Source organism: Giraffa tippelskirchi, chromosome 7 (assembly GCF_054371585.1).
Source record: "Giraffa tippelskirchi isolate mGirTip1 chromosome 7, T2T-mGirTip1v1.2.pri, whole genome shotgun sequence".
NCBI classification, from domain to species: domain Eukaryota; kingdom Metazoa; phylum Chordata; class Mammalia; order Artiodactyla; family Giraffidae; genus Giraffa; species Giraffa tippelskirchi.
Window position 1 is genome coordinate 125,630,483 of NC_137281.1, and position 17,247 is coordinate 125,647,729.

At 40.4% G+C, this 17,247-nt stretch overlaps 1 long non-coding RNA gene across 1 annotated transcript in view; it reads right to left on the reverse strand.

Annotated features, from left to right (window-relative positions):
- The window catches only part of LOC145512228 (uncharacterized), a 281,896-nt gene extending 264,863 nt beyond the window's left edge, over positions 1 to 17,033 (reverse strand). The window contains exon 1 of the long non-coding RNA XR_014058416.1: positions 16,951 to 17,033. This is a non-coding gene — a long non-coding RNA (uncharacterized LOC145512228). The remainder of the gene's footprint in view (positions 1 to 16,950) is intronic.
- Between the last annotated feature and the right edge of the window lie 214 nt (positions 17,034 to 17,247).

Sequence of the window (17,247 nt, forward strand, 5' to 3'; positions counted from 1 at the left end):
TACAATGAAGAAATAACCACTATTCTATTTTACATTCCAACAATTAAAACAAAAGAGGACACAAAGCTTTCAAAACCAGGAAATTTAAGCAATTCTTCCAAACAGAAGAGGATTTTCATTTGTTTCTCTCAGCCCCAAACAAGTCAAATACTCAAAAAGAGTGAGGATATAAAGAATCTGGAGCCTAATTCATTACATTAACATTTTTATAACTTCAGCTGTGAACACCGAATAAACCTGTTCTCAAATACTTGTTAAAAAGTTTCCAAAAGTTGATCATACTGTAGGCACCAGAAAAGCATCACAAAAAAAACAGGAATAGTAGTAATGATCAAGATCTCTGGTTATAATGTAAAGTAGAAATTATTAACTAGTAAAACCCCCACCTGAGATGTTATAACTCATTCTTTGACAATAATGATCATAATTTCTCTGACTCCACAGTTTCATAATATCTAGCAAATAATAGCATCAAAATACTACATTAATAAAACCCAATATAAACACTGAAAGCTATGCACAAATGAAAACATAAGGGTCTATACACTGACATCACTAGACAAGAATTCAACTCAATACTTTAAAAAGAATAAAATGTAAGGAAAGCAGCAGAAACAAATTATTTCTGATAAAAAGCAGAAATTGATAGATTATAAAACAGAAGAAAGAAGAATTAATCAATCACACCAAAAGGTGATTTTTAGGGGGGAAAGTAATAGAGATAAACCAGCAGTTACTATAAACAAAAAATAAAAAAGGAGAAAGCACAAACACAATCAATCAAAAATGAAGCTGAGGATGGGGAGAAATCAACAATGAAACGACAACTCATATGCCAAGGATATTAAAAAGAATTATGAGTAGTTTTGTGATGGGCTTCCCTAGCAGCTCAGCTGGTAAAGAATCTGCCTGCAAAGCAGGAGATCCCAGTTCGATTCCTGCATTGGGAAGATCCCCTGGAGAAAGGAATGGCAACCCACTCCAGTATTCTGGCCTGGAGAATTCCATGGACTGTATAGTCCATGGGGTCACAAAGAGTTGAACATGACTGAGCGACTTTCACTTTCACATGAGTACTACTGTGAAACTCTGTAAAAATAATATTGAATTTCTAGATGAAATGGATAGTTTCTAAGAAGTTATAAGTTATCAGAATTGAGAGTATTCTTCCTTTTTTTTTTTTTGCCACACCACACAGCATGTGGGATCTTAGTTTCCCAACAAGGGATTGAACCCAAGGGCTCTGCAGTGAAAGCACAGAGTTCTAATCACTGGACCGCCAGGGAATTCCAAGAGCATTCTTAATTTCCTTCATGATCATAGATTTGTAATTTTTCTTCTGAGACCACAACAAATCCCCCCAAATGCATCTGCTTCAAATCTTCAAGAAACAAATAACATGATATTATTTCCAATCTTTCAAAGCATAGAAAAGAAATAAGAAGAAATCAGAGTATCCTGCTAATTCCAAAAATCCCTAATGTAATATTAGCAAAGAGAACCCAATGGAACATTAAAAAACACACAGAAACACACACACACATGCATGTTTGTGTATATATATATACACACACATACAGCATGACCAAGTAAGGTTTACTGAGAAATGAAAGGATGACTCAAGAATAATTAAAAGCCATGGCCTTTCACCTGGCGTTGATCACTTCTTCCCTGAACCTGTCTTGTAAATGAACCCCTACCCTCTAAGTTCATGCCTTCTCACTCTCTCCCCATCATCCCACCACCACTGATCATCTATATTGTTGACCAAATAAGCCTCCTAATATTCCTGATGAATCTACATTTTGTTGTTTCCCTATTTACACTCCGTCAGAGATTCTCCACAGCCTTCAAAGCAAAGTTCAGTCCTGGATCATAGCATGGGATGGGGGCTCTGCCCACCTCTCTAGTTGTTTCCAGACTATGCATATTGGTCAATTCTCTAGCCACAAAGTACTTGAGATCATCAACTCATCACTGTCTCTTGCCTCAATGCTTCCCCATTTGCTGGTCCTCTGCCTAAAACACTTTTCTTCCTCCTCTTAGCCTCCTTCTCAGCTTACTCTGGCATCACCTCCTCCGAGAAGCCTTCCTCTGCTTGAGTGAGTTGGTTTACTTGTCCATCTTCCCCACAGCACCCTGTTCAGACCTCAGAGGGGCTCACCATAGTGCACGGGAATTGGTTTGTGTGGCAGTCTCCCATATTATACCTTAACTTCTTGAAGATGAAGAGTTAGCTTTTATCTCTTACACTGAGCACATGCCTGGCATAGGGTAGATACTAAATAAATGCTGAAGAGATGAGTACTTCCCCAGTCCGGTAGAAAAATCATCTCCAGATCAAGAAAGTCACAATGAGTGTTTAATGAAAACACCCACAAACAGGATTGCTTTGGGGGCTTTGCTTAAAACCGCTCTATGCTGGTTTTCTGACAATGAGAAAGTTTTTTCAAAGCTGTCACCACTTGAGGAACAGACGATTATCTCAGAGGACGGTGTTTTCATTGTGTCTTCCAGTACTTGGAGGATTAGAGACAGAATTTCATAGTTTCAAGGTGACAGAATACTGGAGACTAAATGGCTCATCTAAAAGCTCAGTTTGGAACAAGCACAGATGGATTTTGTCATTACTGCCCAGGCAGCACACCTGTATACACAGTTCCCTGATCTGCCATTCCAGAAGAGGAGCTTCACCCTCCCACACATCACATAATTTTACACTGCTGTTGTATCATCAGTACAGAGAAGAAACCATGGTCCTAACTCGCTCACTGGAAGCTGTGTCTGCTTCTTAGTAAGTTTGCATCCGCATTTCTGAGTCCCAGATTCTTGGACATTCCTGCTTCAACTACAGTTCCAGTTGTATAATTTTTAGAGTATTTCTTTTCCCCTGCAATTTTATTTAAAGATTACTTTCAAACTTTCTGGCAGGAAAGCACTGTGTGCCTGCAAGGTCAGTGGCTAAGTCACGTCTAACTCTTTGTGATGCTATAGACTGTAGCCCACCAGGCTCCACTGTCCATGGGGTTTTCCAGGCAAGAATATGGGAGTAGGGTACCATGCCCTCCTCCAGGGGATCCTCCCAACCCAGGGACCACACCTGCATGTCCTACACTGGCAGGCAGATTCTTTAGCATTGAGCCACCAGGGAATACCAGGAAAAGACTCTAGTTTAGTGCAATTCTTATTTTACAGATGAAAAAGATGAGGCCAGATAGATTACCTGTGTTTGCCCATACAAATAGTTATTAAAATCTAAAACTGTAATAAAAATACCAAAATCCTAGACACAATGTTCTTTGGGGAGAATAATACTTGCATTTATTTACATTTCACTGTAATGGTCTAAATAAATGTCCTCATTGTCTAAGTCTCTTACTCTTGGTATTCAATTACCCGGCATGGGAAGGTTTTAAATTTTCTAAAGTATTACTCAAAGACAAGCGTTTAAAAGCAAAACTAACCAGACAACACACTCACTCTGAAGTTACCAGACCCATCGCTCACATAATCTGAAAACTACCTAGCAGATTTCCACTCTAATCAAATTCATTGTAAGTCACAAAACATTAAAATTCAACAGAAAATAAGGAAAGTTAACTTCAGGGTCCATCAGTGTGTTCATTCCAGCACCATCTGTGCATCTGCTACATGATTAGACTCTGTGTTGGGCAATATTTAAATTACTGGGCAACCCTACCATAAAGACCATATGCTTACAAGTGAGTAAGAGTTGTCAATACAAGAGCCATTAACTGCTCTGCAGAAGAATCTACTCTGAGAAAAACTTTTGTAAAAAGTTTCTGTTTTTCCCTAGACTGGCATGAGATGGTAGATTTTGATCTACATTCAAGGCTACTTCTTTGGTGGCTTGTGAGATGTTTACAGAGGGTGAGCAAGAGCGAAGTTGATAATGTTAGAAAAGAAGTTCTTTCTACAGACATTATAAACAAGAGCTACAATGGGGCTAAAGCACAATGACCACACGTAACCACAAACCAAGTCGCCTTCCCGTGTGCCTTGCTGGAGACTTCAGTTATGCTCTCAGATCCCACAGAAGCACACCCTACAGTTTCACAAAGTTGTGGACGAAGTGGAAGATGGCACTAGTATATTATAGTGAGTCTCACATATACTACCTTAGTTTTTACCACACACATGCTAGATATGCCTTTTATGTGCTAAAGATCACAATATAAATCTTTACTTGGTTCAAAAACTCATTACCATGTCATTTCTTGACAAATTGCATCTTACTAAAGAGGCAGCTTTCCCCCTGCCTTTATATGGAAATCATTACACTCTTTTTAATCATTTGTTTTTGTGTTTGTTTTCCCCCCTCAGACAGGGAGTAATTTTATATATTCACTGCCTCGCACAGCACCTGGCACATAAAAGGTGCTCACTAACTGTTGAAAGAAGGGGAGTAGAGGGAGGAGAGGAGGAAAGAAGAAGTAGCAATGGAGCCATCAGGACGAGAGCAATGTGGGAAACAGGAAAAGGTAGAGACCAGATGAGCTGTGAGTTTGCTGCCATGAGCATGAGGGCTGAGGAACCTCAGTCTTCAGGAGAAAAAATTAAAGATGGACATCAAGACGCACAGTACACCTTCAAATTTTGTTCTGTAGGTGTGTACATACAGTAAATTTTACACAATTTTCATTTCAGAACGTAAGCTCAAAAGGATTTGTGGTACATATATACAATGGAATATTACTCAGCCATTAAAAAAGAATGAGATAATGCCATTAGCAGCAACATGGATGGACCTATAGATTATCATACTAAGTGAAGTAAGTCATACAAAGACAAGTATTATATGATAATGCTTATATGTGGCATGTTAAAGATACAAATGAACTTATTTACAAAACAGAAACAGACTCACAGACACAGAAAACAAATTTATAATTACCAAAAGGAAAGAGTTGGGGGAAGGATAAATTAGGAGTTTGAGATTAAAAGATACACACAACTATATATAAAATAGATAAACTAAAAGGGTCTACTGCGTAGCACAGTGAACTGTATTCATTATCTTAAAATAACTCTTAATGGAAAAGGATCTGAGAAAGTATACAGATAGAGATATAGAGATATATAACTGAATCACTTTGCTGCATACCTGAAACACAACACTGTAAATCAACTATACATCAATTTTAAAAAATTTATTGAAAGATATAGGTCTCTGTAAAGCTCAAGATATTAATAATAAACCTCTTTGGATATTGGTATCCAATATAGATAGGCATTGAAGGACTATTAGATTCAAGAATTCAGGGCTCAAAGTGAGCAAAATCCCTGGCATTCTGCCTATATCTCCACCATTCTCTGTTAGATAATTTTTTTCTGAACATGTTGCTCATTGCTTGAGGAGCTCCATGTGAACATATATAAGCATGTATAATTTCATCCCCATGTATAACACCATTTCATTGCCAGACAGAAGACTACTGTAGGAAAAAACCAAGTCCAAGACAGAAAGTAAAGCCAAAATAGAAACCAAAGACTAGACTGACCCTTATACCCCAAAACTGAAAAATAAATGAAGATGTAGTGAAATTTCACTTGAGAATAACTATCCACAGACATTTTAAATTGCTAGGTTACAAACAGAAGATAATTAAAAATGTTAGAAAATAATTTTTCATCAGAAAGCACTGAGAAACAAATGAATAAAATTCTTAAGAATACACTGATAGTGTTGAAAGAATCCTAGATCATGTTAAGATCCCTAGCTTTACAAAAAGAGGAAACTGAGGTTCAGGGAGGTTTCCCTTGGTCTAAGATCTTTGAGTTAATATCATAGTGGGATTCCTAATTCTAACTGGAATGCTCACTTTTTTTCTGTCCACTTGAAATAATTCACTAATTATGCATAATTTACTCAAAGTAAATTACTCAAAGTAAATTATGCATTTACTTTGTATTATACATAATTTAAATTATGCATTTATCAGGCTTCCCTGATAGTTCAGTTGGTAAAGAATCTGCCTGCAATGCAGGAGACCCCGGTTCGATTTCTGGGTCACTAAGATCTGCTGGAGAAGGGATAGGCTACCCACTCCAGTATTCTTGGGCTTCCCTTGTGGTTCAGCTGGTAAAGAATCCACCTACTATGTGCAAGACATGGGTATGATCCCTGGGTTGGGAAGATCCCCTGGAGAAGGGAAAGGCTACCCACTCCAGTATTCTGGCCTGGAGAATTCCATGGACTGTATAGTCATGTGGTCACAAAGAGTTGGACACGACTGAGTCACTTTCACTTTTCACTACTGAAAGCAATTTAAACAGGCCCCCAAACAGAGTAAATCCCAGGCACCCATGGTCAGCCACTCAATGATGTCATCAAAGACCCAGGTTCTTTCAATCTGTCCACTCTCCTCTCCCGGGTATAACTTCCTCCTCAGTCTGATTCCCTTCAGGGTTTCAAGATAGCATTGATTGCTACCAGAAGTTGTATGTTTTCTTGCTAATATTGGTCATAGGAGGTAGAGAAGAAATAGAAATCCCTTTCAATTTGGCAAATTTAGATCTAATGCTCACTCCTGGTCCTTTAAAGTTGGAAATAGGATGCTTACCTGAATAGACACCAAGTACTGTCACCCACCTATAATTTAGACTTAGGTAATGAATTTAGCTTGACTACCCAGTGTCTACCTCAGTAATAGTTCAAATCAATGTGCAAGCAGCTGGAAATCCAAGCTGCCCAAGGTCACCTGAAATGCTCCCACTCCACCCCACCAAGCCTCAACATTCCCTCCACCAAACTTCTAAAGTGATACAGCAGCTGAGGTGAAAGACAAAATGGCATATATTATTGTACCTATTTGCAGGTAATTTCTGTTCCGGTTGGTAGAGCTCCTCCCAATATTTTTGGGGGCACACATAGCAGGCCCTACTGAATCCAGCTTTTTGGGCTTATGTAAATCGGTGTTGCACATTAGAATACGGATGACTGCACAACACCAGCAAACTAATTAAACAGTTTCTGGGCGTGAACCCAGGCATAGGTATTTTTTTTCAAACTTCCCGGGTGATTTTCATGTATAGTCAGGGTTGAGAATCACTAGTGTCCTCAACATGCTGAGTGCATGAATCTCTCTGTTAATATCCTTGAGTTGTCTAGTTATGGCCCAAGACTTGGAATTCAGTTTCTTTGCCATTTCCCCAGGTGACTTAAAGGATAATCCATTTAAATAAAACATCATCTGTGGGATGATAATGACCACAGTTTGAAGTAAAGACGCTGTGTCAGCTTCCTTTTAGAGAATGCTGCTCAATCAATGGATGGATGTCTGAACCAAAATATCATACAGGCATGAGGGATTTTGTATTGCTTTCTATTTCTGGGTGTAGTGTATAACATGTATTGGCAACATTTCATTTTTATATTGTAATGGGATCTCCATAGGCTTATATTGAAATTGGTTTTCTGCTGTAATCTCGCATTCTAACAGCCTCTGTAGACCCACTCAGAAACTAACTCAAATTGTTGTGAAGAATATTTGGTGTCATAATTTATTTTTTTTAAATTATACATAATGCCTCCTCCCCCTCCCCAATCCATCCACAGGGGATACTGAAGTACCATTACAACTGCAATGGGAAGTAAATACTTGACACATCCCATAGTTATTTTACAAAAACCAGAAAGTGTTTTTCCTCCCAACTGCAGTGTCTTCAGTCATCCTCAGATTTTTAATAGGATTTTGACACCCATTCCAAAATGATGGGGCAAGTGATTTTATCACTTGTTTTCTCTGAGTAAATATTAGATTGAAATTAATGTAATAAGCACTGGACCTATTCAAAGCCCCTAGAGCACTGGGTTGGTGGCCCTCTTAGTCAGACTTGTCACATTTAATCTGCCTTCCACATCAGCAGGGCCACTCTTTTTCTCAAATCCCACACCTCCGTCCCCATCAACAACCTTCAAGATAACGGGAGGACTAAACTCATCTCCTTCGTGGTGAAATTGGCATTATCGGTTGTATTATCAGCCCATAATATGCAAAAGGGAGGCAGCCACCTGCTCCTTCTGGGCATCATCTCTACACAGTCTCTCTAGGCAGATGAACTCACCCTCCTTGATCAGTCCTCTATATGGCTCTGCAGAGGTTCAAAGTGAGATGAACCACTTACTAGCTCTAGGTTATTTAAATAACTTCACCTCTATAAATATCCATTTCTTAATCAGTAAAATACACACGTTGCCTCTTAGTATCCTTGGGAGGATTTCATGAGACATTCCGTGGACTGTGTTCACTCAGCACAATGCACAGTACATGGTGAGGGCTCAGATTTTAGCTGCTGTTAATACACCATTGCTGCTGACTGACCACCCCATTGGCACACCTCCCATAGTTTTATAATTTCCTTACATCTAATTTCTCTTTTCTATCCCCATTGCTGCCAGCCTGCATCAGGCCCTGACCATGTCATAGCTATACTATGGCAACAGAGTCCAAGAAAAAGTCCAAGTCCCTTTTCCCACCTCTACCTGCTTGCCTCTCTCTCCAGCAAAGGGAAGAAAACTAAATTCATCTTCTAGTCCACTTTATCATGTCACCCAAATCTCCACAATATAACCCGTCTCCCTCTCTAAATTCTACTCACTTTTTGACTCTGTCACAATCCTCCAAAGCCCCATTCTCACTGCATCTTCTGGGAGGACTTCACTAAGATCCTCAAGTTGAAGTGAGAGAACACAGACTAACGCAAAACAATCATTTCCCAGCTCCACCTCCTTTTCCTTAGCACCATTCTTAGGTCTCAGAACTGGAGCTCTGGAGGATACACTTTGGGAAATGTTGTTTAAGGGAAATGATATGAACAAATCACAGGAACTTAATAAGCTCCGGCAACCCACTCCAGTACTCTTGCCTGGAAAATCCCATGGACAGAGGAGCCTGGTAGGCTGCAGTCCATGGGGTCGCGAAGAGTCGAACCTGACTGAGCGGCTTCACTTTTACTTTTCACTTTCATGCATTGGAGAAGGAAATGGCAACCCACTCCAGTGTTCTTGCCTGGAGAATCCCAGGGACGGCAGAGCCTGGTGGGCTGCCGTCTATGGGGTCGCACAGAGTCGGACACAACTGAAGCGACTTAGCAGCAGCAGCAATGTCCCCAGGGGATTCCCAAGGGGCTCAGTGGTAAAACCCATCTGCCAATGCAGGAGATGCAGAAAATGTGGGCTCCATCCCTGGGTCGGGAAGATCCCCTGGGGAGGACATGGCAACCTCTAGTATTCTTGCCTCGGAAATCCCATGGAAAGAGGAACCTAGCAGGCTACTGTCCATGGGGTGGCAAAGAGTCAGACATGACCGAGTACACACATAAATGCACACAATGCCCCCAGTCTCTAAAGAACAAAACGCCAGAAGCTTAAGAGAGGGAGCATGACCAAGCCTAATTCAGATCTCCTTCATGAGCCAAGTTACCAGGAGCATGCACTTCTGTCAGTGAGGTGAAGGCCTGGGAGGGATCATGACTCCCAGGGTGAGGTCCCAAGCATGGCAAGGACATCCAGCATCTGATGCTGCCACTCAGTCCCTTTGATAACACAGGAAGGGCACCAGCATTCCCCAGAGTCTCTCCAAAATGTTTCCCACTGTCTTCTCAGAATCAGCCTTGCTTGCTGCTTGGGTTTGAGATGACTCATATACTTGCTGCTCTAGCATGCACTAAAAACTATTGTATTCCAATTAAGCAAGTGTAATAGCCCAGGGCTCTGAAAAGAAGGCTCTGCTATTTCGTGCAGAGATTGGTCCAAAAGCTGATAAAAGCAGGCTCTTCTGCCCTCTCCATTAAAACATGCTGCACTATAAACAGAAGGAGGGGGCTTGTGCACACAAAGGTGACCTTTTCCACTCCTAATTAGCAGTCTGGGTCTTGCGTCTGTGGCAACAAAAGCTCCACTGAGTGCCGAGCACCTATTCTCCCAACCCCAGTTCTCAGTCTAAGGGTACAGTGGTCACTGTAGCTGCAGCCACTGCTTCATGGTACAGTATAAGTAGGGGAAAAGGAGCAGGGACCTCCACAAGAGACTGAGCCAGACCTGCCTTTGAGTGTTGAGTGTCGCCTGCGGAGGCATGGGTCAGCAGTGGCCTGCCTCGGAGACAGGGGCTCTGGCAGCAGCAATCCTGGGAGGTGTGGCATAAGTCTTCTTGGAGGAGGTTACCATTATCCCCACTATAGAGCCACCGAGCAGGCGACCCACAAACTGGAGAACTACATCAAAGAAGTTCTTGCACAGTTGTGAAAGTTATAGGGCTCACAGCAGATTTCCAAACCTGGGGATCTGGCTTAAGTATTGAGAGCCCCCAGGGAATTTGACTTTGAAGGCCAGTGGGATGTGATTACAGAACTTCCACAGGATGGGGGCAAGAGAGACTCTTGGAGGGCATGAACAAAAACTTGTGCACACCAGCACCCAGGAGAAAGGAGCAGTGACTCCACAAAAGACTTAGTCAGACTTGCCGTGAGTGTTCAAGAGTCTCCAGTGGAGGTGTGGATCAACAGTGGCCTGCCACAGGGTCAGGGACACTGACTGCAGCAGTCCTGGGAGGCATGTTGGCAGGCCAAACTACACAGAGGAAACATAGCCACACTCATCAGCAGAAAACTGGACTAAAGATTTACTGAGCATGGCCTTGCCCACAAGAGCAAGACCCAATTTTCCCCACCGTCAGCCCTTTCCATCAGGAAGCTTCCAGAAGACTCTTATCATCATCCATCAGAGGACAGACAGAATGAAAACCACAATCACAGAAAACTAAACTAACCAAACTGATAACTTGGATCACAGCCTAGTCTAACTCAATAAACTGTGAGCCATGCCATGTAGGGCCACCCAAGATGGATGAGTCATGGTGGAGAGTTCTGACAAAACGTGGTCCACTGGAGAGGGAATGTCAAAACACTTCAGCATTCTTGCCTTGAGAACCCCATGAACAGAATGAAAAGGTATAAAGATATGACACTGAAAGATGAACTTCCCAGGCCGGTAGGTGTCCAATATGCTACTGGAGAAGGGTGGAGAAACAGCTCCAAAAAGAATGAAGAAACTGAGCTAAAGCAGAAACAATGCCCAGTTGTGGATGTGTCTGTTGGTGAAAGTAAAGTCTGATACTATAAAGAACAATATCGCATAGGAACTTGGGATGTTAGGTCCATGAATCAAGGTAAATTGGAAGTGGTCAAATACGAGATGGCAAGAGTGAACATCAACATTTTAGGAATCAATGAACTACAATGGATGAGAATGGCCAAATTTAATTCAAATGACCATTATATCTACTACTGTGGGCAAGAATCTATTAGAAAAAGTGGAGCAGCCCTCATAGTCAACAAAAGAGTCTGAAACACATTACTTAGGTGCAATCTCAAAAATGACAGAATGATCTTGGTTTGTTTCCAAGACAAACCATTCAATATCACAGTAATCCAAGTCTATGCCCCAATCACTAACGCCAAAGAAGCAGAAGTTGAATGGTTCTATGAAGACCTTCTAGAATTAACACCAAAAAAATATGTCCTTTTCATCATAGGGGATTGGAATGCAAAAAGTCAAGAGATACCTAGACTAACAGGCAAGTTATGCCTTGGAGTACAAATGAAGCAGGGCAAAGACTAAGAGAATGCGCTGGTCATAGCAAACATCCTCTTCCAACAAGAGATGACTCTACACATGGACATAACAAGATGATCAATACCAAAATCAGATTGATTATATTCCTTGCAGTTAAAGAGAAGCTCTATACAGTCTGCAAAAACAATACTATGAGCTGACTGTGGCACAGATCATGAACTCTTTATGGCAAAATTCAGACTTCAATTGAAGAAAGTAGGGAAAACCACTAGACCATTCAGGTATGATCTAAATCAAATCCCTTATGATTATACAGCAAATATGACAAATAGATTGAAGGGATTAGATCTGATAGATGGAGTACCTGAAGAACTATGGACAGAGGTTTGTAATGTTGTACAGGAGGCAGTGCTCAAAGTAATCCCGAAGAAAAAGAAATGCAAAAAGGCAAAATGGTTGTCTGAGGCCTTAAAAATAGCTGAGAAAAGAAGAGAAGCTAAAGGAAAAGGAGAAAAGGAAAGATAGACCCATCTGAATGCAGAATTCCAAAGAATAGCAAGGAGAGATAAGAAAGCCTTCCTAAGTGAACAATGCAAAGAAATAGAGGAAAACAATGGAATGGGAAAGACTAGAGATCACTTAAAGAAAATTAGAGATACCAAGGGAATATTTGATGCAAAAATGGGCACAATAAAGAAAAGAAATGGTATGGACCTAACAGAAGTAGAAGATATTAAGAAGAGGTGGCAAGAATATATAGAAGAAGTATACAAAAAAGATCTTAATGACTGAGATAACCACAATGATGTGATCACTCACCTAGAGCCAGACACACTGGAGTGCAAAGACAAGCAGGCCTTAGGAAGCATCACTGTAAACCAAGGAAGTGGAGGTGATAGAATTCCAGCTGAGCTATTTCAAATCCTCAAAGATGATGCTGTTAAAGTGCTTAATATGCCAGCAAATTTGGAAAACTCAACAGTGGCCACAGGCCTGGAAAAGATCAGTTTTCATTCCAATCCCAAAGACAGGCAATGCCAAAGAATGTTCAAACTACCACACAATTACACTTATTTCACATGCTGGCAAGGTAATGCCCAAATCATCCAAGCTAGGCTTCAGTAGCACGTGAACCTAAAACTTCCAAACATTCAAGCTGGATTTAGAAAAGGCAGAGGAATCAGAGATTAAATTGCTAATATCCATTGGATCATAGAAAAAGTAAGAGAATTCCAGAAAAACATCTACTTCTGCTTTATTTATTATGCTAAAGCTTTTGACTGTGTGGAGCACAACAAACTGTGGAAAATTTTTTAAGTGATGGAAATACCAGACCACCTTGCCTGCTTCCTGAGAAACCTGTATGCAGGACATGAAGCAATAGTTGCAACCAGACATGGAACAATGGACTGGTTCCAAGTTGGGAAAGGAGTATGCTAAGGCTGTATATTGTCACCCTGCATATTTAACTTACATGCAGAGTACATCACATGAAATGCCGAGTTGGATGAAGCACAAGCTGGATTCAAGATGGCCGGGAGAAATATCAATAACCTCAGATATGTAGATGACACCACCCTTATGGCAAGAGGAGCTAGAGAGCCTCTTGATGAAGGTGAAAGGAGAGTGAAAAGACTGGCTTAAAACTCAACTTTCAAAAATTGAAGATCATGGCAATCGGTCCCATTACTTCATGGCAATTAGATGGGGAAACAATGGCAACAGTGACAGATGTATTTTCTTGGGCCCCACAGTCACTGTGGACAGTGACTGTAGCCAGGAAATTCTCCTGGAAGAAAAGCTATGACAAACCTAGACAGTGTATTATAAAGCAGAGGCATCACTTTGCCAACAAAGGTCCATGTAATCAAAGCTATGATTCTTCCAGTAGTCATATACGAATGTGAGAGCTGGACCATAAAGAAAGCTGAGCACCGAAGAATTGATGCTTTTGAACTGTGGTGTTGGAGAAGACTCTTGAGAGTCCCTTGGACAGCAAGGAGATCCAATCAATCCATCCTACAGGAGATCAGTCCTGGGTGTTCATTGGAAGGACTGATGTTGAAGCTGAAACTCCAATACTTTGGCCACCTGATGCGAACAACTGACTCATTGGAAAAGACCCTGATGCTGGCAAAGATTGAAGGCAGGAGAAGGAGATGACAAAGGACAAGATGGCTGGATGGCATCACTGGTTCAATGGACATGAGTTAGAGCAAGCTTAGGGAGATGGTTAAGGACAGGTAAGCCTGGCATACTGCAGTCCATGGGGTCACAGAGTAGGACATGACTTAGTGACTGAACTGAACTGATGAGTTGGGGGACTTGTAATACATCATCCAGACCAGAACACTTCTAAAAGGGAAGTACGGAAGTATTAACTATTACACTAGGACAATAGGCACAAAACAGAACAGTCCTAGAAATTGTATCACCACACTTTTGAGTGCTGTGGTTCTTAGAAAATGCTAGGGGAGCACAATCCCTACGTCCCCAGAGATGAGGATGACATGAGTCCTCTGCTACCACCAACTAGAAGAGGAGAAGAAGCCCCTATTCCTCTTACCTACCATGATGCAGACTTTGTTTATCTGGCATCTGGGATAGCAGTGACCACTACTGTAATCTCCAGTATTTTTCCTAAGAAGGGCAGCTCAGTTCTCTGCCTTGATTCCATCTTTGCCCATCTTGTTTACTCAAAGGAACAAAATAATTTCCTTTGAAATTAAATCATAAATACCAACTAACTCTTCAAATTAATACTTCTGAAAATATAGTTTGATTTGTGATAGACAAAAACATCTAGCTTCACAGCACTCTAAAAAAATAAAGGAGAAATACCTATAACAATAACAGCTAAAAAATTAGAGAAAAAATTTTAAGTGTGTAAGACATATGAAAATGTGCTAATATATATAAATGACTTCAATGGCATTTTTTGGCATGATTATTAATGGGATGGTTAACTTTTTATAAAGATTACTGGTCAGGAGATTGCCAAAGTGATGGTTTATTTGTAAATATATTCTTTTAATCAACTTTGTTTCTGCTGTTTCCACAAATAGGGGCTATCCAATCTTTACAAATATTAGTGGCAACCCACTCTAGTATTCTTGCCTAGAAAATTCCATGGACAGAGGTGCCTGGCAGGCTACAGTCCATAGAGTCGCAAAGAGTCAGACAAGACTGAGTGACTGAGCACATACACACACAAAACATATTATAAAACTTCAATACCTAAAATATTGTTTTAAAGTATTTTAAAGTAAATGTTGATATACATCTAAGAGTCAAATATATGAAAGTGGTTTCATTAATCAAACCAGGATTGGATTGTTTCAAAACTAGTTGGAAAAATCATTTTGGGAAAAAAATTCTAGATCCTTACAGTATACCACATAACCAAATGACCCAAATATATGCAAAAATTGGATGCCAAGTTGAAACCACCAATTGAAAGAAAATACATGTTTGTGAGTGCTCAGTCTTGTCCGACTCTTTGAGACTCTATGGACTATGGCCTGCCAAGCACCTCTATCTGTGGAATTTTCCAGGCAAGAATACTGCAGTGGGTTGCCATTTCCTTCTCTGGTTGGGGCGGAGGGGAGGATCTCCCTGACACAGGGATCGAACCTGCATGTCTTGTGTCTCCTGCTTTGGCAGGTGGATTCTTTACCAGTGCGCCACCTGGGAAGCCCTCTATGTACATGTTTATTTGATTTCTCAGTGAAGAAGTTTTTTTTTGTTTTTTTTTGTTTGTTTGTTTTCTACATGTTAAAACAATGGAAGAAGTCACAAAGGGAAAAAACAGATTTGGTTTTATAAACCTCTTAAACTTCTGCAAGTCAAAACATAATAAACATAATTAAAGGGCAAGATCTAGGATGTATGTGTAACTTAATGGATGAAAGAGGATAGTAGTTGTAATTAGTTTTCTATTATCGTTACAAGTGGAGAAGGCAATGGCAACCCACTCCAGTACTCTTGCCTGGAAAATCCCATGCACAGAGGAGCCTGGTAGGTTACAGCCCATAGGGTCTCAAAGAGTTGGACATGACTGAGCTACTTCACTATGATTACAAGACTGCTTGACAAAAAAACAAAGCCTCAGAGAAACGCAACATTTATCATTTATAGCTCAGTCTGGGTCAACTAGGAGTTGCCAGGTGGCTTTCCCGATCTTGACTGTATTCAGCCCCATGTCTGGTGTCAGCTAATGTCAGCAGATTTACAACAGCCTCTACATCTTTCTACATGTCTCTCATCTTCCAGCAAGCCAGTCCCAGCATGTATCAGGCAGGAGTACAGGAGGAAAATGAAAAATTTGCAAAGCTGTTGGAGGCCTAGGCTCAAAAGTGGCTCAAAATTACTTCTGCATCATTCTACCGGTCAAAGAAGTTCCTTGGGGTGGGAAGCAGACTCTGCTTTTATGAGAGGAATTCCAAAGTCATAGGACAAAAGATATAATGGATGTATAAAGGAAAAAGTGAAAATTTGAGACCATTAATGTAACCAATCTCATACATCACTTATCAATCAAGAAAATCACCTCATCCCAAATTGAAAAATGGTCAAAAGGCCCAGGCAATTGCAAAAAAAGACCCTGATGTCAGGAAAAATTGAGGGCAGGAAGAGAAGGGGATGACATAGGATGAGACAGTTGGATGGCATCACTGACTCAATGGACATGAATTTGAGTAAACTCCAGGAGATAGTGAAGGATGAGGAGGCCTGGCATGCTGTAGTCCATGGTGTCACAAAAATCAGACATGACTTAGCAACTAAACAAAAACATCAATCACAAAAAAAGATATACAAAATTAAAATATGAAATATAAATCACTTAGAATAAAGAAATATAATTTATAAAAAATAACATGTAAATATGTGCTTTAGAATCTATTCTAATTTAATAAGACCCCAAAATATAATTTTGATAACAAGAAAACATATTATTATCTCTCAATCTATTTTCTAGCTTGATGCTATCTGAGGAACAGAAACTGAGCATTCACATGGAGCTGGTACAAACAAATATTAGTAACAATTTTATAGAGGAAAGTGGACAATGTGTATCAAAAGTGTTCTCTCCATTACCTCAAACTTAGTGGAGATAAATAGATCTGAAGAGGTTAGTAAAATATAGAACATACAAAAACATGTCCTTATTAAGCCATAATAGCAATACCAGTGTATCCTATAGACATTTATTAGAGTTTGAGAGCAAGAGGAAGAGAGATAGGAAGGCAGACACCTAACATAAGAATCTGAACGAATAGGGCTCCAGACCCAGGCTTTCTCTAAGTCAGGAAGAGTGCCCCTCTTCGCTGGTAGAAGAAACTTTGGTTTTTTACCCTGATCCATCTCTCTTTATCCTTTCTGGCAGAATCCCAGTGCAGTTCAGGCATCCATCCCATTTCCTGAAATCCTGATAAATGAAACTTAATCTCCACATAACATTTTCCAAAAATGATTGCTGATCCCGATACAGGCATGTGACCTAGGGTGGGCCAACTGTGGGATGTGTATCTTCCACGCTTGAGGAAGATTTTTCTCATTCTTTCTCCTGCTGTTTGTGAATAATGAATTGTGTACCCTTATCATAATTGCTGGTCATTTTGTAACCATAAGGAAAACATCCCTAGAAAGTA